Here is a 6,000-nt window from a genome sequence, read left to right as displayed (position 1 = left end):
CCAATCCCACAAGTGGGCTCAGGGCAGCTTAAAGTATTGATAAAACAATAAATAATAATTTGACTCTAAATAATAATTCATAAACCTCAGCAATTCCAGTTATTACAAGATTTTTTAAAAAACAGATGGATGGGAACAGAGGTCGTTTCGTAGAAAAAGAGCTAGGGGAACTCATTAGCATAACTCATTAGCATATGCCACACCCCCTGACATCAGGGGCCCGGCGGTGGACCTGCAAGGCCAGCGGGAGTGCGAGGAAGGCCCGCCAAGGCCCTCCCTGGCCCCAGGCAGGCAGGGGTGGGGAGAGTCGGGGGGGAAGCAACTTACCCTCCCTCTTCTCCTGCCTCCTCCTGGCTGAATGAGGGCTGGAAGCGGGGCGGCCGGAAGCAGGGGGCGGGGCTTCATCATGTGCCCCGCCCCCTGCACCTCACCCGGGGGAACTGCGTTCCCCCGTGATCCCCCCCGAAATGACCTCTGGATGGGAAGCAGATTTTTCAGGCCATGATGTTATAACCTGATCTTGCAAGCATCCTCTATGAAATGCATGTAGGCTCAAAGCTTAGCTTCACTGTTGGTGTTTGGTTATAGTACATTCTTTGGGAAGATGCAGGGTATGTGGACTATTTGCTTAAGGTAAGAATGTCTGGTAAGTACCCTGAAGCATCTAATGGTGAGGGTGTGTCATGGGTGACCAAATGCAGTGGTGTTTGGGAGGAGACCCTCTTATGGCTGGGCCTGGTCAGCATGTGGGGGATGTGTTGGGGGTTCAGCTATTCTCAGTAAATTGTTTGGTGTGCAGGCAAGAAAAAGCAAGAGACGACAGCGTTTCTAGGTGGAGTTTCAAGGGATTGCCCATATTGCTGGCAACTGTCAGGCAGCCCAGCAGATGGGTTCATCTTGACTGATACATGATGCAGATGAACTGTTATTAAAGGAAACCCAGCATTTAACCCATGTCTCAAGTCTGACATCCCAGAATGTACTGTTGGATTAATTTTGCTGCAATTAATCCAACAACCAAACTACAGCTTGGTAAAGTCCCTGTATTCAGTTTTCTTAGCTGCAGTAACATCCATAAGTTGGCTGAGTTGCCCGATCACTAGCTATGGCATTTCAAAGTGAGTTCCATAGAATACATTAAACCCTACCCTACCATTCACATACAAGAGTGGAACCTTAAAATTTAGGACCTCCCCTACATCATTCCTTGCCCTCATGATTACCTGTGACAATGCTTCCATTGATCTGGAACTTTGTAAAGGCTTCTGTTCACATACTTCTCACGTAACATAGGCACCAATGGGACAAATGACCACTCCTGAGGACCATTTTCAAGGAGCAAAAATGGCATGCACAGTGGGGAAGGGCTCGTACTCCTTTCCCCCTGTGCAACCGTCCCAGTTAGAGATGGGTTCTCCCCTCCTACATGATTTTTTTTAATAACTGAAAAATGCTCAGTGCTCCATACATAGAACTCCCAGTGCCATGCACATTTTGGTACCTTGAAAAATAGCCTTCCCTCTGCTTTCTGCCGCATCACCATCCTGGAGCCAAAGGAGCTCCAGTGAAAAGGAGGGCAATGAAAACAATACAATCTGTGGAACCTGAAATCAGGAAGTCTTCTAGAAACAGCGGCTGATTTCGTACTAGAGCTGCCTCGATGTTGCGCCGCCATTTGCCCCGATACTATTGGTCAATTTCACACCTGAAGCCGCGGGGCTGCATTTGACCCGCGGCTTCGCCCAATTTCCTCCGCAGTTTCTTGATCCTAAAAAAACAGGATCACAAAACTGTGGGGAAAATCAGGTGAAGCTGTGAGCCAAAATGCAGCCCCGCAGCTTCGGGTGTGAAATTGACCAATAGTATTGGGGCAAACAGCGGCGCAACATTGAGGCAGCTCTAGTGTGAAATCAGCCAGCAAGTTGGCTAGCTGATGCTGGGAGATATGGCAGGATAGAGAGATGTAGAGAACACCATGGTTGCCTCTCTGGAATCCAAGCACATGAAAATTTTGTCATGTAGTTTTTAGGATTAGGAACAGTGAGCATCCCTGGAATGCAACCTACATATGTTGGTGCCATTGAGTTGCAACTGATTTATGATGATCCCAGCAAGGGGTTTTCAAGGCAAGGGAGAAATACAGGTGGTTTGCCATTGCCTTCCTCTGTAGAGCCTTCCTTGGTGGTCTTCCGTCCAACTACTGACTCTGCTTAGCTTCTGAGATCTGACAAGATTGGGCCATACCATGCCGCCTTCCCTCCTGGAATGTACCCTACACATATCTAAATAATAGAAAGGCAAAGTGTGCATTGAGGTGGAGGGTGTACACCTGAGCCAAAGACTGAAATAGCAGCGGGAAAGTAAATTGGCACAAATCTATTCAAGAAGTTCTGCCAAGGTAGCAGAGAACAAAACTGGCCTCCATGATTACGAAAGAATAATCTTTGGAAGTAATTAGTCCAGCTTGAATAAGAAGGGCAACATTAGCATAAGCATCACATAATTCCTACATTAAGCCTATCATAAAAGTTCCAAATGTTTAAATGAGTTCTGCCATTAAGGCAGCTTGGGCATTCGTTCCGTCTGTGTAGGGCAAGTGAATCCATTTCTTGTTTCTTCCTCACATTCTCAATAAGCCCTCTTGGCAACGGTTAATGTAAGAGAAACCCATCTTAAGGCAGAGGAGCAATGATGAATGGCAGTGTTTTGTAGCATTTTTTCCAAGAGGCATCAACTGAGATTTTTTTTAAAAAAACATCCTGAAGTATGCCTTATTCATTTGAGAGAGAAATAAATTACAAAAAAAACAGCCATATTTCTGAGTTGCCAAGCGCACAATAATCATGGTGCATAACTCAGTGCCGAACCAGGGTATAAACAAAGGAAACATTGACTGTTGGAGATCTGTGCAGCCCCTCATAGACTAGGAACTCATCTGTGCTCTGATTTATGGTTTTGTCATCATCTGGGCCAAGAAATGAAATGCACTTCTGTGTAAAGCAAATTCAATTGTACAATAAGAAAATGCTAGAGGGACTGAACATATTTCCACAGCCCTGATTTGCCTCATTGTACTAATGGCTATGACATTTGGGCTGATTTCGCATTAGAGCTGTCTCAATGCGGGGCTGCATTTTGAAGCTGCGGGGCTGCATTTTGACTCGCGGCTTCACCCGATTTCCCCCGCAGTTTTGTGAACCTGTTTTTTGAGGATCACAAAACTGCAGAGGAAATCGGGCGAAGTTGCGGGTCAAATGCAGCCCCGCGGCTTCAGGTGTGAAACTGACCAATAGTATCGGGGCAAATGGCGGCGCAACATTGAGGCAGCTCTAGTGCGAAATCAGCCTTGGTGTTTGTGGTGCTTTTGTCTTTATGGGTTGTCCTTGGGTAGAATTGGGGGAGGGAAGTGGAGAATGGACTGGCAGGCAGAAAACAGCCCTTGTGTGATGGCCCTTGGATGACCACAAATGACAGCATGTTGCTCAAATACACTACCCAGGCAACTCTTTGCTTTCCCAAGAATCTCAGCTTTGATATTTTTAAAGGGGGAACTTTCTGCCCCACCCCCAGTTTCGGAGAGAAGCTTAAGAAGCCAGTGACACTGTAAATGAAAGGCTTGAGAGGACTGGTGGCCTGGGAAAAGCTAAAGGGAAGCTGCCTTCTGCTGCATCAAACCCTTGGGTCATTAAATCCAGTATTGTCTACTCAGGCTGGCAGCAGCTCTCCAGGATCTCAGGAGTTAGGGTTGCCATCTCTGTGTTGGAAAATACCTGGATACTTTGGGGGTGGATCTGGGTGAGGGCGGGGTTTGGGGAGGGGAGGGACCTCAGCATGGTACAATGCCATGGAGTCTACCCTTCAAGGTAGCCATTTTCTCCACAGGAGCTGATCTCTGTAGCTGGAGATCAGTGGTAAAAGCGGGATGTCTCCAGACCCCACCTGGAGGCTGGCAACCCTATCAGAAGGAGGTATTTCACATCACCTACTGCCTGGTCGTTTTAACTGGAGATGCTGGGGATTGAACCCAGGGCCTTCTGCATGCAAAGCAGAGGCTCTTCCACTGAGCCATGACCCCTCCCCAAGCACCTATGAAAAACAGACTGTTTTCAGTTTTCATAGTTTGCTTTTCCATTCTGCAGCATGCACGACCATTAAAACATGCAAGCACTCAAATGCTTGTGTTTCTAGGGCTCTTACAGTGAAATCCTAAGAAGACTTTCCTGGGAGTAAACTCCATTTGTAGGAATTCTGCGTAAACCTGCTTAGGATGGTACAGTTAACGTGATGAAATTGATCATTATGGGTTGTATCATCTACTCCTAACAGCAATGCAATTCCTCTGGTCTTCCTCAAACACAAGAAGCTCTTCCAGTGGCCAAAGACCCTCCTGAATGACAAAATGTCTCCTTGGCCTGATGGAAGGAACTGCAATTAGCTGTCCAGAATGAGAGGACACAGCCTTGGAGAACTCCTGTTTTAACCATTTTCCTGGACATGGTAATGAATGATCAAAATTATCATATGTTTGCTCATTCTGAAGAAATTATTTGCATGGAATCACTTTTGGAAAGAGTTTTTGGAGTTTTCTTTGCAATTTTTTTTAAATGGGAAAAGGGGAGATTTTCCTATGTCAAAAAATGTCAGGGATTCAGAACTCTACCCTGAACAGTCTAATTTTGCAAAGAAATGGCTTCCCTTCATGGAATTTCTTTTCGCTTCTGATTTGCAACCTCGTAACCTTACATACCTATCTATACTATACTAATAGCTGTCATCACAACACAGAAATCATGATGACTGATAGTGTGAAAGTGCAAATTGGTTCTGAGTGAATAGGAGAATTGCTTACTTACCTTGGTCTCGAAACTAATAACTAAGTTGAAATCGAAACACTTGTTAACATGCCTACTGTAGATGTTAATTTGTTTTTATGTGTCGTTATTGTTCATATATGAAAGTTATACCCACAACTCTACAATTGTATGCAAAGTTATTGAAATCTGTTCATAGTAAAATTACTGAAATCTGTTCATGATAAAATTAATAAAAAGAATTTATAAAAAAAAATGTCAGGGATGTAAATGAACTGGAGACAAGGATGGAAATGACCCTCCTTCTAGTATGGAAGTAAAGAGCTTATCTGTGATCCAGTCCAAACTCTTGCTACATTTTAAATTGTACAGCTATGCCCTAACCTTTCTACCTTTCCCTTCCATCAGCAGAAGGGTGAAGCGAGTTTAGTAAAGATCCACATGCCATATAAAGTGGCAATTCCAAAAACTCTTTGCACTGGGATTTTCAGTTCTTTTACCTTTAAGGCCTTGTTGTGACCTGCCTTTTGTACACACATTCCTGATCCCTGCTGTTGAAAGGTATATTTGGGAGAAAGCAAAGGAGGTCTTGCAAGTCAATGGGAAGAAACACACCAGTTGGGTGATGTATTTTAATATCCCTTTTGCAAGTGATGTCATTGTTGAAGTTTAGAAGTTTGTCCCCTTAGGGAGACCATAGCCTAGGGCCCTCTATACTGAAGGGAAAGAAAGTAGAGTGGAATGGAGAAAGAAAGATGGTGGAGAGAGTAGAGCAGGGGCTGTAAGAGGGACAGAAGAATAAAACATGATGGTAAAAATCCTGTCTTGTGTTGCCTTCTTGCAAGCATTCAGTTACAAAACTGAGGACAGTGGTGAGGTATTAGAAAAGTTATTGGAATGGGGGGGGGGTCAGCTGTTTCCGAGAGTTCAGAGAGCCCTCTGAAAAAGCTGAGAGTGTCCATTCTGCATCAGGATGGGGCAAAACACATGAACCCATGAAGCTGCCTTATATTGGACCATGGGTCCATCAAAGTCATTATTGTCTACTGAGACTGGTAGGAGCTCCTCCAGGGTCTCCAGCAGAGATCTTTCACATCACCTACTACCTGATCCTTTTAACTGGAGATGCCACAGTCTGAACCTGGAACCTCCTGCATGCCGAGTGGGCACTGTACCACCTAGCCACAGC

Source organism: Gekko japonicus, unplaced genomic scaffold, assembly GCF_001447785.1.
Source record: "Gekko japonicus isolate JY-2015 unplaced genomic scaffold, Gekko_japonicus_V1.1 scaffold599, whole genome shotgun sequence".
NCBI classification, from domain to species: domain Eukaryota; kingdom Metazoa; phylum Chordata; class Lepidosauria; order Squamata; family Gekkonidae; genus Gekko; species Gekko japonicus.
Note: the sequence above shows the minus strand (reverse complement) of the source record.